The sequence below is a fragment of the Ictidomys tridecemlineatus genome, chromosome X (assembly GCF_052094955.1).
Source record: "Ictidomys tridecemlineatus isolate mIctTri1 chromosome X, mIctTri1.hap1, whole genome shotgun sequence".
In the NCBI taxonomy this organism is placed as follows: Eukaryota; Metazoa; Chordata; class Mammalia; order Rodentia; family Sciuridae; genus Ictidomys; species Ictidomys tridecemlineatus.
This window is the reverse complement of record NC_135493.1, coordinates 105332524-105353975: the sequence shown is the minus strand read 5'-3', so window position 1 is coordinate 105353975 and position 21452 is coordinate 105332524. Positions and strand designations below refer to the sequence as shown.

Here is a 21452-nt window from a genome sequence, read left to right as displayed (position 1 = left end):
AACACTGAGTCTTAAGAAGTGTTATACATGAGTTCCCAAATTAGAAGGCTTTGCTTTGGAGCTAAGCACTTCAGGATTTCATCTGCCTCCCTTGAGTCTCACTGGTAGCTTTAGTAGGGATTAGCTATAAGACTAGAATTGTTGTCAAAAATGCCTTTGTGTGGAAATACTAAGACAAAACATTTAAAAAACTTATTGGATAATATGTTTGGGTTTACAAATTGAACTGAACGACTCATTCTTTTCATGACAAACTGAAAATATTTAGATACCTATAAGCCCTATGTTTTTAACAAATTAGAGGTGATAGGGGGTTAGAGCAGGAGGAAAGATATTGAATATTTTATGAATTTAATCCTATGATATATGAAACTGTCTATTTTATTTATTTATTCATTTTCTGTGGTAAAACCTTTAACATGAGATTACACTCTCGACAAAAGTTTAAGTGCAAAGTACGGTATTGTTAACTATGGACACAATGTTTACAACAAATTTATAGAATTTATTCATTTCGTGTAAATGAACCACATATTTTATGTTTGAAAAAAGCTAAAGTTTGTTTAACTGTGTTCACAACTCAAGCTGTGAAACAGATCAGATGATGTTCATACATTTAAAGTAAATGTATAATGATGACCAATATTAAGGCTGCATAAATATATTTCATTTCATTGGGTTTAGCCTAACAGTAGAGTTAGTTTCTGATTTTATGTCACAAGCCTTTCATGATATTATTCAAGTCTCTGATACAAATGCTGAAATGTTTAGTATCAAAAGCCTTGAACTGATACTGCAGAATTTTCTCTGGCTATGTCTTAGTCAATTTGGGCTACAACAAGAAAAATACTATAGACTGGGTGGCTTAAACACTAGACATTTATTTATCATAGGTCCAGGAAGTACAAGATCAAGGTGCCAGCTGATCTGATTACTGATGAGATCTACCCTCATGGTTATGTCCCCTTAAGGCAGAAAGAGAAAAAGAGAGAGAGAGAGAGAGAGAGAGAGAGAGAGAGAGAGAGAGAGAGAGAGAGATCCTGTATCTCCTCTTTTAATAAATGCATTAATCCTATATGAGGGCTCTAGCCTCATAATCTCATGTAACTCTAATCAATTCTCAAAAGCATCAGCATCATATTGTAGGGTAAGGAATTCAACATACAAATTTGGAGGCAACACAAACATGAAGTACATAACAGGCTGGCATTAATAATAATGAAAGTTAAGGCCCATCACATAGTACTTACTATGCACCATCTCTCTGAATTGATTTAATTCACTTTGAGTATATATGCAGAAGAGGGATTGCTGACCTTATTTTTAATCTTCTGAGGAACCTACAAATTGTCTAACATAATGATTGAACGAATTTACATTACCAACAGTGTACAAGGGTATACTTTTCTCCACACCCTCACCAACACTCATTTTTTCCTGCATTTTTTATATAGCCATCTTAACACCTGTGAGATGGTATTTCATTGTGTTTTGGATTTGTGTTTCCAAGATTAATTACAATTAATGATGTTGAACCCTATTTGCTATACCAGTTGGCCATCTGTATGTTTTCTTTGGGTCCTTTGCCAAACTTTTATGTGGGTCATTTGCCAAACTTTTAATTGGGTTACTTTGGAGGGGGCTTTTTTCTATTGAGTAGACTGAATTCTTACATATTTTGTATATTAATCCCCTATTAGATATATGATGTGAAAATATTTTCCACCAATCCATATGCTGTCTTTCCATTTTGATGTTCCTTTGTTGTACAGGTTTTTAGTTTGATGTAATACTACTTGTTTATTTTTGCTTTTCTTGCCTGAGCTTTTGGTGTGATAATCCAAAGAAATCAACACCAACGACAATATCAGAGAGGTTTCCCCAATTTTTTCTTCTAAATGGTTCAGTTTCAAAACTTATTTTTAGATCTTTAATTCATTTTGTGTTGAACTTTGTGTGTGTGTGTGGTGCTGGGGATTGAACCCAGGGCCTGTGCATGCAAGGCAAGCACTCTACCAATTGAGCTATATACCCAACCCAGTGTGTTGAACTTTCTGTATGGTATAAGAATACAATTTCATTTTTGTGTGTGGGAATATCCTATTTTCCAAGACCATTTATTGAAGAGACTCTCCTTTTCCCATTGTGTATTCTTGATACCCTTGTCAAAAATTAATTAGCCATATACATTTAAGTTGTTTATAGCATCTCTATTCTGTTCTAATGTTTGATGTCAATTATTGTGATAAACAGCATTGACAAAATATAAGAGAAAAAAACACAGGATGATCTCAATATATACAGAAAAATAATTTGAGAAAGTTCAATATATTTCACAATGAAAACTATCAACAAAATAGCTGTAGAAGTAAATTTTCTCAACACGATAAAGACTATTTAAGAAAAGCACCCACTATCATTATCAGTGGAGAAGAGTGAAAGCTTTCCCTGTAAGATCTGATACAACGCAAGGATGCCCACACTCACCAGTTCTGTTCAACATGGGACTGGAAGCACAAGTAATAGCAATCAAATAAGGAAAAATAAAATCATACAAATCAGAAAGGAAAAAGTAAAAGTATCCTTGCTTGTAGATGGCATGATCCTACTTATAGAAAACCCTAAAGACCCACACGCAAAAGTGTAAGGGTCAATAAGTGAATTCAGTAAAGTTGTAGAAGATGATATACAAAAATTGGGGCTGGGGTTGTGAACTCAGTGGCAGAGCATTGCCTACCACATGTGAAGCATTGGGTTTGATTATCAGCACCACACAAAAATAAAAATAAATAAAATAAAGGTATTATGTCCATCTACAACTAAAAAAAATTACAAAATTAGTTGTGTTTCTAATAATGATCTGTCTGAAAAGAAAATCAAGAAAACAATCCCAATTATGATAACATCAGAAAGAATTAAATATCTAGGATTAAATTTAACAAAGAAGGTGAAGTACAGATTAAAGAAAACCATAGAACGTTGATGAAGGAATATGAAGACACAAGTAAATGGAAAAAATATGTGCATAGATTGGAAGAATTAATATTGTTTAAAAAGTTCATACTACTCAAAGCAATATGTATACTCAATAGAATTTCTATCAAAATCCAAATAGTATATTCATTACTTGTATATACAAAAGGTACTGATTTTTGTAAGTTGGTTTTGTAATACTGCTAAATTGGTGAATTTATCAGCTCTAGAAATCTTCTGGTGTATCCCTTAGGTTCTTTTAAATATAGGATCATATGATCTGCAAATAGGGATACTTTCTTTCATATCTCTATCCCTTGATTTCATTTTCTTTCCTAATTCCTCTGGATAAAATTTTAAGAACTATATTCAATAGCAGTTGTGAGAGTGGGCATCCTTTTCTTATTCTTGATTTTTTGTTTTTCTTTAAATGAGACCTAAAAGTATTGGATTCATCCAAGGATACACAGATTTCCCTCACACATATATATTTTAATGTTACATCTTTTTAAATTTATTTTATTGGTTATTTTTAGTTATACATAACATTAGGATTTGCTTCTGATTTTAGAAGAAATGCTCTCAGTTTTTCCCCATTCAATGCTGATTTTAGGATTGCCTATTTACCTTTATTTATTTATTTTTTGTGCTGGGGACTGAACTCAGGGCACTTAACCACTGAGCCACATCCCCTACCCTATTTTATATTTTATTTAAAGACAGCATCTCACTGAGTTGCTTAGCCCTCACCTTTGCTGAGGCTGGCTTTGAACTTGCAATCCTTCTGCCTCAGCCTCCTGAGCCGCTGGGATTACAGGGGTGCACCATGGTGCCCGGCCCTATTTGCCTTTATGATGTTGAAATAGTATCCTCCTATACCTAGTTCCTTCAGGACTTTTATCAAGCAACAATGTTGAATTTTGTCAAAGATTTTTCTCCATATATTCACATGATCATGTAATATTTATCCTTTTTGTGGTGGTGTTACTGAGGATTGAACTCAAGGGCACTGAGATAAATCCCCAGTTCTTTTTTAAAATATTTTTTGGGGGGCTGGGGATGTGGCTCAAGCGGTAGTGCGCTTGCCTGGCTTGCGTGCCGCCCAGTTGGATCCTCAGCACCACATACAAACAAAGATGTTGTGTCCACCGAAAACTAAAAATAAATATTAAAATAGTTTTTTGTTTGTTTCTGATACAGGGTTTCACTAAATTGATGAGTCTTGCCTTGAGTTTGTGATCCTCCTCTCCCAGCCTCCTGAGTCACTGGGATTACAAGCATGGATATACCTTGATTCTATTTATCTATAAAAAGCAATTCTATCTGTGATACCCTCAAAAAAATAAAAATACCTAAGACTAAACCTAACCAAGCTGGTGAAAAACATTTACAATGAAAATTACAGAACACTGAAAGTAATTGAAGACGACACTGTAAGATTGAAAGCTCTCTCGTGCTGAGGGATAGGCAGAATTGAATATAACCCCCAACAAAATATCAATAACATTCTTCAAAGAACTAGGGGAAAAATTTCACATATCATATGGAAGACTAAAATACCCACAATAGCCAAAACAATCCTGAGCAAAAAGTGAAATGCTGAAGATATCACAATAACCAATTTCAAAATATATACAGAGCCATAATAACGAAGAATAGCATGACAGTGGCATAAAAACAGATGTGTACACCAATAGAATATAATAGAGGACACAGAAATAAACCCATGCAGCTACAACCATCTTATTCCTGACCAAAATGTCAAAAACATACATTGGAGAAAAGATACTCTCTTTATCAAATCATTCTGAGAAGACTTGATATATGTAGAATTTTGAAATTAGATTCTTATCTCTCACCATATACAAAAATCAATTCAAAATGGATCAATGACCTAAATATATGATCTGAAAATTTAAAACTGCTAGATGAAATCATAGGGGAAACAATTCAAAATACAGGCACAGGCAATGATTTCCTGGATAGGACTCCAATAGCTCAGGAAATAATACCAAGAATTGACAAATGGGATTGTATCATATTAAAAAGCTTCAGCATAACAAAGGAAACAGCAGAATGAAGAGACTACTTACAGAATAGAGATAAATATTTGCCAGCTGCTTTTCCAGCAAAGGATTAATATCCAGAATATTAATAATGAACTCAAAAAACTTAATAGCAAAAATTTTAAAAATCAATAAACAGACAAAGGAATTTAACAGATACTTCTCAAAAGAAGTACAAATGGGTAATAATTTATATGAAAAAATGTCAATATCTTTAGACATCAAGGAAATACAAATTGAAACTACACTGAAATTCCATTTCACCCCATTCAGAATGGCTATCATCATGAATGCAAAAAAATAACTGCTGGCAAGGATGTGAGGAGAAAGGAAACTTTTTACACTGTTGGTGGGAATGTAAATTAGTACAGCCAATTTGGAAATCAGGATGGATTTTACTCAGAAAACTAAAAATAGAACTACCATTTGATCCAGCTATCCTACTCCTTGATGTATACCTGAAGGAAGTCAGCATTTGTAGAGATATCTTCATACCAATGTTTATTGTGGCAAAATTCACAACAACATATTATAGAATCAATCTAAGTATGCATCAGCTAATGAATGGGTAAAGAAAATATGTCATATGTTCACAATGGAGTATTAGTCAGCCATAAAGAACAAAAGCATGTCATTTGGAGGAAAATGTATGCAAGTGGAGATGATGATGTTAAGAAACATAAGCCAGACTCAGAAAAAAAAACACTATTACATGTGTTCTCTCATATGTGTAATGTAGGGGGGAGGACATGACTTGAAAATAGAAGGCAGACTATTAGAGAAGAGGAAAGGGATCAGTGGGAGGAGGAAGAGAGGCAAGGAGAGAATGGGAGGTAAAAATGTTCAAAGTAAATCATATTCATATACAGATAGACACGTCACACTGAAACCCATTATTCTGCATAATTAGCATGCACTAAGAAAAAAATTCCAACAGCATTTTTCAGAGACAAAATAAAATACAATTCTTAAATTCATATGGAAACACAAAAACACCAAATAGTTAAAGCAATCTTGAAAAAGAACAAAGCTGGAGGCATCATATTTCCTGATGTAAAATTATATTACAAAGTTATTGTATAGAAGAGTATGGTACAGGATGCCATGTTTGGGCATATGTACTGTGACAGTTTCAAATATGACAGCACACATCATTAAAAAGTTTTAACTTGGAAATGTTAAAACTTGGTAAAGTTCCATCTTGGTTGAGAAGTATTTTAAAATGCTATGAAATTCTTTGCTGAGATTAATATATGTCCCTGTTTCAATTTCTTATTTCTGCTGTTGTAAACTACCACAAATTTAGTGGCTTAAAACTACACACATTTATCTTACAATTTTTGTTCTGTAGGTCAGAAACCTAAATTTGGCAGGCTAGATGTTTCTTGTGGAGGCTATAGGGTCAAATCTCTTTCCCTTCCTATTTCAGAATCCAGAGGCTGCTCTCATCCTTTGCCTCATAGTTCTGCATCATTCTGACTTAGGCTTTCATAGTCACATCTCCCTCTGACTCTGATTTTTCCACTTCTCTCTTACAAGGACTCTTAAAATTACATCAGGCCCACATAGATAATCCAGAATAATCTTTCCATCTCAAGAGCTTTAACTTAATCCTATCTTCAATGTCTCTTCACCATGTAAGGTAATATATTCATAAATTCCAAAGATTAGACATGGACATCTTTGTGAGGGGTGGGGATTATTCTGCTTACCAAAATACCCCAGTTCCTATGAAAGAAAACCATATTTCATGGTGATGCAGTTAAAACCTCTGTGTTAAATTGTAGCACATTGTCTTTCCTTAAGCAAGTTTAACATTTAACAATTTTTTCTTCAAGTGATTTTTAATTTTTGTCCTTCTACATAAATCATCAAACTGATGAAAATATGTCTGCTCATGTTCTAAAAGAAAGAAACTGTGTATTCTCAAACTTGTGACTCTTTAAATCTTTGCCAGGAGAACTCTTTCTTTCTTCTTGCTAATTGTTTAGTCTCTCTCATCTAGTTCAAATTGTTTCCCTAACTTCCCACCATTGGAATCCCCTTCCTTTGAACATTTGTGGTTATAACTCTCTTTACAGCTCACTTAGTAATGAATATATGCTATTTGAGTGACTTTCCCTTGGGTTGTAAATGGTTAAACTAAAAGGAATGAAAATGTATACTGACTTATAACAAATTTACGAAAAATATTGTGTTCTAAATGAGAGTTAGCTTTCAAAGTATTCACTATATAAAACTATGCATTTTTTTCCAAACACTGTAGTAGTACACTAAATTTGTATCTCCTTCTCACCCTCTCCCCTACCCCTCTCTCATACCTCTCTTTTGTACCAGAGTTGAACCCAGGGCTCCTTAACCACTGAGCCACATCCCCAGCCCTGTTTATATTTTATTTATAGACAGGGTCTTTCCAAGTTGCTTAGGGCCTCACTTAGTTGCAGAGTCTGGCTTGAACTCTTGCTCCTTCTGCCTCAGCCTTTGGAGCCACTCAGATTACAGGCATGTGCGCCACGGTTGGCTTGTAGCTTCATTTTTTAAAGTGACCTTGAGGCTTATTTAGAAGCCATATAAGAAAATTAGCTATGTTGTTTCACAGCTTCAGCTCACATTTTACCAAAATCATCTACAAAAATAATGTATTCCTGGCCCTTTATTTGCATTTAGAAAACTGAACCCAAGCAACCAAATATACCACTAATCTCTTAGAGTAGATTCATTAATTTTTAAAGCACTTTATGATTCCTCTAAAATAACATTTTCTAGTAAAATCTGGATTGGAAAACATAATTAAGGTTGGAGGTTGAAGGAAGGGTTTCCTAACTCAACCCAAATATAAATCTGGAACTAAATTGTTATTGAAAGTAGATGGATTGGCTGTATGGTGGGAAGGGCGGGGGCTATGAGAGACAGAGTTTAAAGAAAAAACATATAAACAGAAAGTATATGTTACCTATAGAGTAGTAATCTATGTACTCAAATGGTTCAGAGACAAGAATGCCAAATCCAACTAACAGACTCAGTGGTGACAGAAAGCACCAGAAAGTATGACTCCTACTTCTTCCAAGGACAGATCCTATGCATTGTCCAAGCATACTTACTACATGTCAACAAGAAGAACAAAAGTATCCACCATGCCTGAGCACAGAGGCAAAAGAAAGGACAAGAGGGCAAGAGCAATAGGGCATGTCACACACAACAAGTGGCTAACATTGAAATGTTGCCTGCCATATATCAGACTATAAAGGATCACATAAAAAGCATGTATGTAAGAAATAAAAATAAATTTAAAAAATTTAAAACCTTCCTAACAATTAAAAAAAGTAAAGGTAGACATACCCAAAAAGAAAGAAGAGCAGAAATTTCCTTTATACAAATGAGAGGGGAAAGAGATCTTGACACCACTCCCAATAATATATACTTTTAAAAAATTTTTAAACAGTATTTGCTTTTTTTATTTGCATATTTTTTAAATTTGTTTTAATTAGTTACACATGACAGTACAATGACCTTGACATATCGTATATTTGATATGGGATTCAATATCTCATTTTTCTGAGTGTACAGGTTGCAGAATCACACTGGTCATGCATTCACATATATACAACAGTAATAATAATGTCTGTTTCATTCTACTATCCTTCCTATCTCCCCGACCCCTCCCCTCTCCTCCCATAACTTCTCTCTACCTAATATAAGGTAGCACTATTCTTTTTTTTTTCTTACATCTTCATACGTGTATTTTGTATAATGATGAGGGTCTCCTTCCACCATCCATGCAATTCCCTTTCTCCCTCCCTTTCACTCCCACCTCTCTTCCCTATCTAGAGGTAATCTTCTTCTCCTGCTCTTCCTCCCTACCCCATTTTGAGTCACCCCCCTTATACCAGAGAAGATATTCCGGATTTGTTTTTCGGGGATTGGCTAACTTCACTTAGCATAATCTACTCTAATGCCATCCATTTCACTGCAAATGCCATGATCTTATTATTTTTTAGTGCTTAGAAATATTCCATTGTGTATATATGCCACATTTTTTTTTTTATCCATTCATCCATTGAAGGGCATCTAGGTTGGCTCCACAGTCTAGCTATTGTGAATAGTGCTACTATAAACATTGATGTGGCTGTGTCCCTGTAGTATGCTGGTTTTAGGTCTTTGGGGTATAGTCCGAGAAGAGGAACCACCATTTGACCCAATAATATATTTTTAATAAAACATTCATTTGTCTAGTTTTAAAACTAATGTGTCTAATTCTCTATTAGAGAGAGTAAAAATTTTATTAGATTATACCAGAATCTTTTTCACTGTAGTATTATAGCTTTATTTCTTACTGTCTCAGTCTGCTTTTTCACTTCTGTGACCAAAAGATCCAACAAAAACATTTTTAGAGGAGGAAAAGTTTATTTTGGGGTTCATGGTTTCAAACGTCTTGGTCCACAGAAGGTTGGTTCCATTCCTTGGGGCTTGAGGTGAGGAAGAATATCCTGGCAGCAGAGTGTGATGGAGGAAAGTAGCTCAGAAAGCAGAAAGAGAGTTCTGCTAAACAGGGACAACGTGAATAACCCAAAGGCACACCCTTGGGGACCCAACTCTGCCAGCCATAATCTGCCTTCAGTTACCACTCAATTAATCCCTATCCGGGAACTAATTCACTGATTGGATCAAAGCTATCATAACCCAATCATTACACCTCTAAGATTTCTTGCATTGTCTCATACATGAGCCTTCTGGGCACCACACATCTAACCATAACACTCACATTATCATTAATATCCACCTTGCACACCCTCAGAAATAATGTTATGAATTTATATCATATAAATATCTAATAAGATGCTTTAAATCCTGCTATCTCTGTTCAATGTCAGATTTTTCAAATATACAATTAATAATTAGTGAAAAGTAAAATAATAGAGTTTTTAAAAGAATATTTTTAATTTTCCTAAATGGTACAATTTCTGTAACTCACTGAATTATGCAGCCAATAGAAATATGTGATATGTATCAAAAGCTGAAATTTTCACAAACACTATTTTTTTAAACATGAAGGGATGAAAATTATAAAAGCTCGGGGCTGACTTCAGCTTTTATGGCAGGTGGTATTCATTCTTTGGAGATACTAATACATTTTTGGCATGACTAAAGGAAAATAGAATAATTATAATGTAATGACTACTATTTTCTATCTATTCAGATGCTTGTCTTTTTTAAACTTTTTTTATTTCTTACATACATGACAATAGTGGAATGCATTACAATCATAATCATCCATTCACAACACCATTTTTCGTAATTCTATATATATAGTATGTTCACTCAAAATTATGCCATTATACATGAGCTCTCTTATTATTTTTTGCATTAAAATTCTTAATACACCTTTATACCACAATTTATCATATCCCTGATTGTATATAAGGTATGTTGACACCAAATTCACATCTTCATACATGTATTTTGTATAATGATGAGGGGTTGTCTTTTTTTCACATATTCTTTTTTTAAAAATATTTTTTTTAGTTGTAGACAAACATGATACCTTCCTTTCATTTATTTCTTTTTATTGAGGATTGAACCCAGTATCTCACATTTGCTAGACAAGTGCTCTATCACTAAGCCACAACTCCAACCTCAGATGCTTGTCTTTTTAACTTTAAAATTATTTACATCCTCTTGGGACATAGGCTTGCAGAGTACACTGGAAACAAAACATAAAGACAGGACTGTGCTAAAATAGAGAAGTACTAGATCAAATAGCCAACTTTGGCCAGATGGAAAGATGAGGGGCCATAAAACACATGAGAACTAAATCCGTTTAGTGTTTTAAGTGTTCTTTCTTTTCTATTGGGGCTACTCTTTTGAAAACATTAAGCCAGATTGTTTGGTTACCTCCTGAACTCCTTTTAAGTCACCACCATGAACTCTGCATAAGGCTTATTTATTTTCAATCACATGATATCTATTTAATTAATTGTGAATTATTAAAATCCATGCTTTCTGATATTTGTTTTTAAATATGTCATTAACCCTAACTAGGATTTGTGAAGTAGGAAGATGATGACAGGATATTTGGTGGATGTGTGTGTGCAAGATATGTCAAATGCTGGGTTTCCTACTTTCTATTACACATGTATGGCTAAATCACTTTCCCACATTCTGGATGGAATTGGGAAGTACATTATAGTGAATCTGAAAACAAAATAACCTCCACTGTGCAACAGCGAAATTAATCCCAATTGGATGATGTAGATCAGCATTCACTGATAGAACCCGAAATATAGGCCAGCAGAAATCCAAAATTCTGATTAAATATTTAAAATAGTAAGACATTAAAAATAAACACCAAAACATCAAACATAAAAAAACAAATGCTAAAATATTAAAGGTTTGAAAACAAATATTAGAATATACTGAATTAGATAAGACACTTGTGTAACTTTAAAGCCTAAGGTGCTAGGAGAGGTTTAAGTCCCACAAGCACCTACAATTCATCATATTCAAAATAAACCCAGAAATCACCTTTTCAAACTCCACTCCATTCTGTCCCTTCTATACTCCACGAATTAGGACCAGATGCCATAAACAGATGGTTACTATGATGGTATTCCTTCTCTTTTCCTTCATAGCCCTATCTAATAAGTAGGTCAATGGCATTTCCCGTCAGATAAGAGTGAATTCAATATATATCCTGCATTTACTCCTCCATGTTGCCACTGCCATTAAATTCAGGACAATACCAGCATTTTTCAGCACTATTCTGATAGTCACTTCATTGGTTCTTTCATTTATTTTCAAGAAATCTTTACTTGGTAAGTACTCTGTACACTCTATCAAAGCCATAGTTAGAGAGATGAATTAAAAAGAAGTATTTGCTTGATACTTGCCCTGGATTTGATCCCCCATACTGGAAAAAAAGTACTTGCTTTACAGTAACTTACTGTTTTTTAAAATATATATATATATATTTTTAGTTGTGCATGGACACAATAATTTTATTTTCATTTGCTTATTTTTATGTGGTAGTGAGAATCAAAATAAATGGCTCACAAATGCTAGGCAAGCACTCTACCACTGAGCTATATCCCCCCAGCCCCTAAAGTAACTTACTCTTGAATAAAAGAAACAAGACACAAAACAAAATATCATCAGCATTATGTATGTGCTTGTAAGCACAATTCTTCCATGTAGAATGTGATACATTTTTCAAATTTATTTAGTTTCCAATCACACAGCCTTGCTTCTTTCCAATTTGTTTCCTACACTGAGAGCAATAATTATAAAATTCAAATCTGAGTAGGCAAGTCCATGCCTAAATTATTTAAGTAGTTATGCATTATCTACTAGTTATAGTCAACTTCTCTGTATACTTTTGAAACAAAGTAACACTTCACAAAGTATGTTTGGAGATCTTTGCAGGGAGGTCTCTGAAACTTTTCTAGTGGGCCTACAGGGTCAAAATTATATTCATAATAATCCTAAAATGTTACTTGCTTTTTTTCAAATCCCATTCTTTTACAGTCAGATTTTCCAGATACTGCATAATGTGTGATGTTGCAACAGATTGCATAAAGAAGCAAATGTGAGAATCCAGATGTCTTCTATTAAACTAGACAATAAAAAATATGCAAAATTGCAAAACAATGCCTGTCTCCTCATTAAATTTGTTTTGTTTAGGAAAAAGCAATTATCTTTCATAAAATATATTATTTATGTTGACATGTAATGGGTTAATTTTTAAAAAATTAATACCTAAATATTCCTTGGTTTTAATTTCTGATATGGCAAAAATCAACATATATAATTCAAATAAGGTATTATTTAGGATTTTCAATAATTTTTAAGAGTGTAAAAGGGTCTGACACCAAAAAGTTTAAGAAATGCTGCAATAAAGCATGACATGTCATGAACTTAATTTAGCTCAAACTTTGGCTTTACATTATCTACAATGTGCCATGCTCTCTCCTCCATCCTGTCTCATCTTGCTGAATCTCAAACAGAAGAGGGACTGAAGCAGAAAAAGGATGAGCCAGAGAGGCATGGGCAAGCACCACTCATGGGCCCAGAAGAAAATTCATGTTAGGTGGCTGTGTGTGGCGTACTCTCTTACTGTTGCTTCAATGTTATGTTCGAATATTTTTTCCTGGAAACCAATCTTCAGACTAAAATTACCCCAAAATATTGTCTTCCCAACCTTCTTTCACAGAATCCTCTGTTGATAATTCCATGAGTATACATTTTCTATTTTAATTTATTATGATGGAATTTTTTCTAAAAGAGTGATAATTTTGCTTTTTATCTCTTTTGATTCTGAATAACAGTCTGAAGTTCATGGGGTTCCTAGAAGTTTCAATAGTTGCTTCTAAATACTAGAAAGCAAACTTAAGTATAAGTCTTCTCAATATCTCATGAATTCTTCATAGGAATTTTTCTACTAATCTTAGTATGCATTTAATTTCATGATATATTTACTGGTTTACAAGTCTATCTCCTTTGCCTGTGTGTTTTTTCCCTAAAGGCAGAATATAAAACAATCCTATTACATGAAAGAGTTAAAATAGCATTTTGAATCCATAAACCCACTGAAGCAATGGGAAAGCTTTTTCTTTTCTTTGACATTTTCAGAATCTGGCTACCATACAAAATTCCTGGTCTTCAGGAATAGTTATAGTAATGTTCCATAATAGTCAAATGGTACTGGAATGTTTCTTCTAAAAAATACCTCCCCTAGAATAGGAAGTTTCCCTTAAATTAAGGAAATAGCTACTGGATAAATTAAGCTTATCATTGAGCAATAATTTAGAGTGAACATCTTTAGTCTTTTAATCAAACTGTCTTTGCTTTAATATCTTGAGTACAGATGTCAGTGTTCTGGATCATTCTGTTCTTCTAAGCTTCATATACATGTATAAGCCACAAGGTAGTAAAACAAAAGGGAACTCCAGTTCCTCTCTAGTTGATCATACTTGCTGAGCACAGCAAACTTTGACTCTTCTAGGATCTCTAATGTGCTGATCTGATAGCATTTGCTGTCTTCACCTTCCTATGTTCCTAATTACCTTTTAATCTAGCTAAATTCCATGGTTCATTATTATAAATAACATTATTATGTAGAATCTATTAAGTTCCTTTGCTCCCCAACTCTGCCATTCTCAACTAGCAAAAGAATTTCGGAATTTACTTGAATCAGGGAATTTGCCTACTCTATTCCTGTACTTAAGCATCTGAAATGTTTAGAGAAAGACAAACAAAAATGCTATCTCGCTTTATTTTTATGGCATGAAACCACAATTAGACCCTCTCTGCTCCTCGGCAATAGATTTCATTCCCCTATTGGATTTATGCTCCAATTCTGATTTGGTTGTTCAAAACCTTCATCTGCCTCCAAGTTTCAGCACAGTTTTAATCCTCTTCATTCATAGCTGATTTCATTCCTTAGCTTCAGGGATAAAAGCAATGAGAAGAGAATATATATCTTCTACATAATATCTTCTACATTAAATCTAACAATCTACCTTTCTCTGTGCCAAATATTTTGTCTCCTCTCCTATTATAAGTCATCCACCTGTGTATTGAATCCTATCCTCCCTCACCTATTTGATACTTTCCTCATGAAACTTCTAACATCACAGAGGCTAACCCACAAAACTATAATTATCTTATATTAGACAAAGGTGCCAAAAACATGCATTGGAGAAAGGATAACATTATCCTCTTCAACAAATGGTGCTGGGAAAACTGGAAATCCATATGCAACAAAATGAAATTAAACTCCTATCTCTTACCATGCACAAAACTCAAAGTGGATCAAGGGACTCTATGTCTAATAGAAACACTCTGTCTAATAGAAGAAAAAGTAAGCTCTAATCTTCATCATGTCGGATTAGGCCCCAACTTCCTCAATAAGACTCCTGTGGCACAAGAATTAAAATCAAGAATCAATAAATAGGATGGAATCAAGCTAAAAAGTTTCTTCTCAAAAGAAACAATCTGTGAGGTGAATAGAGAGCCTACATCCTGGGAGCAAATTTCCACCCCTCACACATCAGATAGAGCACTAATCTCTAGAGTTTAAAAAGAACTCAAAAAGTTAAGTACCAAGGGCTGGGGTTGTGGCTCAGTGGTGGAGTACTCGCCTAGCATGTGCGAGGCCCAGGGTTTGATCCTCAGAACCACATAAAAAGAAATAAAATAAAGGTATTGTGTTCAACTACAACTAAAAAAAAAATAAAATAAAATGAATATTAAAAAAAAGTTAAGCACCAAAATAGCAAATAACCCAATCAACGAATGGGCTAAGGACATGAATAGACACTTCTCAGAAGAGGATATGCAATCAATCAACAAATATATGAAAAAAAATGTTCATCATCTCTAGCAATTAGAGAAATGCAAATCAAAACTACTCTAAGATATCATCTCACTCCAGTCAGAATGGCAGCTTTTATGAAGACAAACAACAATAAGTGTTGACAAGGATGTGGAGAAAAAGGTACATTCCAACATTGCTGGTAGGACTGCAAATTAGTGCAGCCAATATGGAAAGCAGTATGGAGATTCCTTGGAAATCTGGGAATGGAACCACCTTTTGACCTAGCTATCCCTGTCCTTGGTTATACCCAAAAGAATTAAAAACAGCATACTACAGGGACAAGGCCATATCAATGTTTACAGCAGCATAATTCACAATAGCTAAACTATGGAGCCAACCTAGATGCCCTTCAGTGGATGAATGGATAAAAAATGTGGCATATATACACAATGGAATATTACTCAGCAATAAATGAGAATAAAACCATGGCATTTGCAGGTAAATGGATGGGGTTGGAGAAGATAATGCTAAGTGAAATTAGCCAATCCCAAGAAAACAAATGCTGGATGTTTTCTCTGATATAAGGAGGCTGATTCATAGTGGGGTAGGGAGGGGAAGCATGGGAGGAATAGATGAATTCCAGATAGCACAGAGGGGTGAGAGGAAAAGGGAGGGGACAGGGGATTAGCAAAGATGGTGGAATGTGATGGTCATCATTATCCAAAGTACATGTATGAAGATACAAATTGGTGTCAACATACTTTATATACAACCAGAGATATGAAAAATTGTGCTGTATAAGTGTAATAAGAATTGTAATGCTGGACTGGGGATGTGGCTCAAGTGGGAGCATGCTCACCTGGCATGCACAGGGCACTGGGTTTGATCCTCAACACCACATAAAAATAAAATAAAAATATTGTGTCCACCTAAAACTAAAAAATAAATTAAAAAGAGAATTGTAATGCATTCCGCTGTCATTTATTTTAAAAAAATCAATAAAAAAAGAAAGTTCTACTATCTCCAATGCATTACTTTTACCACTCACTACTAAATAACTATAATTAACATATAACATATGTAATGACCATAAATTAAGTAAAAAATCTCTTAACCTCATTTCCCCTTGCTTTTACTCCCATTTTCTTTTTTTTTGCAGCAAAACTCCTTATAAGAGTTTCGTCTCACTACAGTCAGAATGGCAATTATCAAGAAACAATAAATGTTGGCAAGGATGTGGGGGAAAAGTATACTCATACATTGTTGGTAAATTGGTGCAACCACTCTGGAAAGCAGTATGGAGATTCCTCAGAAAACTTGGAATTTAACCACCATTTGACCTAGTTATCCCACTCCTCAGTATATATCCAAAGGATTTAAATCAGCATACTACAGTGACACAGTCACATCACTGTTTATAGCAGCTCAATTCACAATATCTAAGCTATGGAGCCAACCTAGGTACCCTTCAACAGATGAATAGATAAAGAAAACATGGTTTATATACACAATGGAGTATTACTCAGCCATGAAGAATGACTTTATATGTTTGCTAGTAAATGGATAAATCTGGAGACTATTTCATGCTAAGTGAAATAAGCCAGACCCAAAAGGCCAAAGTTCAAATGTTTTCTATGATATGTGGAAGCTAATCCACAATAATAGGGAGAAGAGAAAAAGATCAGTGGAGTAGACAAAGGGGAATGAACAACAAGGAGGGAGGATTGGATAAGAAAAGACAGTGGAATGAATCTGACATAACTTGCCTATGTACATTTTTAAAATACCACAGAGAATCTCACCATCATGTACATCCATAAGGAATTAATTTAAAAAAAAATAACTATGGGTAAATGGCAGAAATGTCCAAAGAGTAGAGGGAAGGAAGCAGAGGCTGGGGAGAGGGGAGAGAAAAGGGAAGTACTGGAAACTGAATTAAAATAAGATATATTCCATGCTTTAATAATCATATCAAAATGGATTCTACTGTCATGTATATCTAAAAAGAACCAAGAAAAAAACAGAGTTGTCTCTACTCACTGTTTTCACATCTTCTCTCTCTTTTCTCTCCCCAAACTTCCTTGGCTAAGTATTTGATCTCATAAGTCCTATAAAGAATTCCAACAAGTCAGTGGTTACCTCACTGTTACCAAATGCAACAGTCATTTCTCAAGCCCTACCTTAATTTATCAGCAATATTTTGCACAATTGATAAGTTCTTCCTTTTTGAAGTAGTTTTGACATTTGCATCATAGTCTTGTGTTTTCTCCTTTATACCTGGCCACTCCTTCTGTTCCATATGGGTTATTTTCTCCTTTTATTTTTAAAATAATATTGAAGTTTCCAGTGTCCAGTTCAAGATCTTGGTTCTTCTCACTGTATATTCACTCAGTAGGTGATCTCTTTTATTACAAGTGGTGAAGGACTGCCAAATTTATATCTATATTGTATATCTTTCCTGTAAACTCCAGATATATATATATATATCTGCCTATATATATATATATATATACTCCTCTGCTTCCTTCCCTCTACTCTTTGGACATTTCTGCCATTTACCCATAGTTATTTTTTTTTAATTAATTCCAATTGCTAAATCAATGCCTCTATTTTCTCAATGTTTAGTGGATATTTTTATACTTGATAAAAATAAAATAGAATTCTTGATTCCCCATCTCCATCTCTAGCCCTCCTAGTAAATAGCACTACCATCCACCTACAGAGTCTAGCAAATAATTAGGAGTTGTCATTTACGCCTATCTGTTCCCCAAAAGTTAAGTTAGTTTATAACTCCTATTGAGATTCCTTCTCTTTCCTTCTTTTCATGATTTGATGGGAAGGACTTGCAGAAAAACAGAGAGTAGGGAGAATACATTTGAGGAATTTATTTTCCTGATCTCTTCCTTATGGGGACATGAAGGGATGGCTAATTTCATGACCGATTCTTCACAATTCCCTGCCTCATATTTTTCATAACTAATTTCTTTTGGCCATACATTTAGGGTTAAGGGTATAATGCCTTTCTGTTCACAATAACATGTAAGTCCAAATCTTTACCTTGTGATTTCCCTACAGTCTGCTCTCACCTTTGTGGAAGCCCACTGGTTGAACTGCTTCAAATTACCCAACTGGTTTGTGTTTCTTGTCTGTAGGCTAACTAATTCACCTGAAATTCATTTCAACCCATCAGCAAATGCTATCATTTCTACTTTCAAAATATATTCCAAAACTAACTAATTTTCACCACCTGCACCATTTCAAACCAAATTTAAACTCTGTTCTCATTTGAGTTAGAGCAACAGTTTAGTACTCCTGCACTCTCTTCCCACCCCATGCTATTCTCCAAACAGCAACCACTATCATCCTTTTAAAATGTAAGGCACATAATGCATTCCCCTGTTCACAGGCTTCCAAAGGTTTCATAGCATGCTTAGAATAAAATAAATTCCAAATTCCTACGATAATCAACAAGACTCTGTTTAATTGGCTGTAGCTTTTTCTAATCCCATTGCCTGCCACTCTCCACAGTGCTTACTTGGAATGCTGCAATGCAGCCTCTCTGAAGTCCTACCAACACTCATATTATACTACTATTTCAAAAATTTTGTACTTAATGCCACTTTATAGGGAATATTCTTATCTTAGATATTTGATGATCTAGCTCTTTTAACTTAGCCCACTACTTAAATGTTATACTACAGAGCAGACTTTCCCTAAGTGTACTGCCTAAAATAACAACCTATACTCTATATCCACCTATTTTTCTCCATAATATTATATCTGCTTAATCTAGTCTATTAATTTGTCTATTATCTCTTCTCTCCACTATGTTATATATTCCATGAGTGATCGGGATGATGCTTTCACTCACCACTGTATTATCAATATTTAGAAAAGTACATGACACATAGAAGCCCTAAATAAATTGTGTGGTGAATGAATGAATGACTCAATGGGAATGGAAATACACCATATTGCTCAGTGAGATATAAAGCCAAATTTCAATGAATAGCCAATTCATAGTCAAAGCTTGTTTCATGCACAAGCTTTTAAAAGGTATATTGATACCATAGTATCTGATTCATCCTCTAACACACTGACACTGAATTTGCAATGTGATAAGACTTATTCAAATCCAATTAATAAGGTTTCCTCTGCTGCACAATATCACTATAAGCATATTAGAGCTTGATACACTAAGTTTCCTAGTTTTTGTGATCCACAGCTGAGCAGAATCCCGTGTTAATGATCAATATCTACTTTTAAAAACTACTGTGCAATATATAATACATATAAAGAGAATATAAATGTATATGCCTTGCAACAGATAATAAAAATAACAATACACTATAGGAAGGTATAAATATTACCAAGAATTTTTGAAGTTTCTTTTCTAGATTTCAAACTCTTCCTCCCCTATAAGGATTATTCTAAATTGTGAGTCAATTATTTCCTTGCCTGTTAAAATAGTTTTATTTCATAAGAAAACCTTACAGACTTAAATAAAAATAAAATTATAGACTATCCTGTCATTTGTGTTTTCACTCATCATTGTGTTTTTAAGATTCATCTATGTTGATGTATTCAAATTTAAAACAATCATTCTCACTTCTGCACATTATTCATTATAGGAATATATGCTAATTCATTTATCCACATTACTCATGTTGGGCTTTCATGTAGTTTTCAGGCTACTGTGCAATTCTTTACAAGTTGCCATGAATATTCTTTCATGTATCTTTCCATTAATATTAGCCTTGAAGCCATCTTTTTTTCTTCACAAGACTTTACACTATATATTTAATCAATTTTGCATTTGTCTTGCAATTACTTTAAGGAAAACTTTATTTTCCTCATTCTGGCATTCTTAGTCAGCAGTTTACTGTAGGCCTTAGAAAATGTACTCACAACACATTAGATAATTCAGAGAAGCTCTGAAGTCAATGCAGCAATGCCAATTAGCTGCCTCCACAAAGCTGTTTTCCTAAAGGGCCCCAAAGAAGCTTCTAAGATATTTTAAGAGATACAGCTCATATTTAGGTAGCTCTATAACATCACAGAATTTTTTTTCATAAAATTAAGTTGGCATTCCCTAATTATCTTTGATTGATTTAACTCCAAATAAATATATGGAGTCTCTGATCAAAAAAGAAAAAAGGGCATACTTCTATCTTAAATTGTTAAAATAGTCATTCATTTCAATGTCCACTTTAAATTGACCAGCTGAGGGCTGTGGTTGTGGCTCAGTGGTAGAGCAATCGCCTGGCACATGTGAAGTACTGGGTTCAACTCTCAGCATCACATAAAAATAAATCAAAAAAATAAAGGTATTCTGTGTGTGCCTGCATATATATATATATATAGATAGATAGATAGATAGATAGAGAGAGAGAGAGAGAGAGAGAGAGAGAGAGAGAGACCAGCTTATTTCAGCCTTGATTACAGTGAGGGAGTAAATTTCTCACAAAGGGAAACTGTCAGATTTAATAAAAAATGCTGGGCACCAAGTTTAATTTCAATTTCAGATAAATAATGAATAAAATTTTAGAGGAAGTATGTCTAATATGATATTTCACATCTACTGATTCTAGAAGAAAAGTATTTATTATTTACCTGAAATGCAATTAACTGGGCATCCTGTATTTTATTTGATAGCCATATATCAATTCTGGCAGTTGCTATTTGAATTTTTGAATTGTTTAAGATATTCCCCTTCCTCTTTGGTACCGGGGATTGAATCTAAGGGCGACCAACCACTGAGGTATGACCCCCAGCTCTTCTTATCTTCATTTTGAACCAGGATCTTGATAAGTTGCGGAGGCCAGCTTTGAACTTGAGATCCTCCTGCCTCAGCTGCCCCAGGCCCGGGGATTAAAGACTTGGGCCACTGCCTAGTTCTTAACTTCTTTTAAGTAAGGAAGTCACTAGCCATGCGGGCATTTAGCTAACCTTTCACAGTCCTTCCCTTTATCTTCGTTTCACACAGCACATGATCTTCAAACCCCAGCGATGACAGGCTCAGGCAAACATTTTTGCTTAAGGAAGATCACTTTTGCTGATAGTTCTGCAGCTGAGTAGAAATAACAGGTTGCCGGCTACGA

At 34.3% G+C, this 21452-nt stretch overlaps 1 long non-coding RNA gene across 1 annotated transcript in view; it reads right to left on the bottom strand.

Annotated features, from left to right (window-relative positions):
- Nucleotides 1-17390: 17390 nt before the first annotated feature.
- The window catches only part of LOC144371646 (uncharacterized), a 217573-nt gene continuing 213511 nt past the window's right edge, over nucleotides 17391-21452 (bottom strand). Inside the window, exon 3 of the long non-coding RNA XR_013431598.1 lies at nucleotides 17391-17459. This is a non-coding gene — a long non-coding RNA (uncharacterized LOC144371646). The remainder of the gene's footprint in view (nucleotides 17460-21452) is intronic.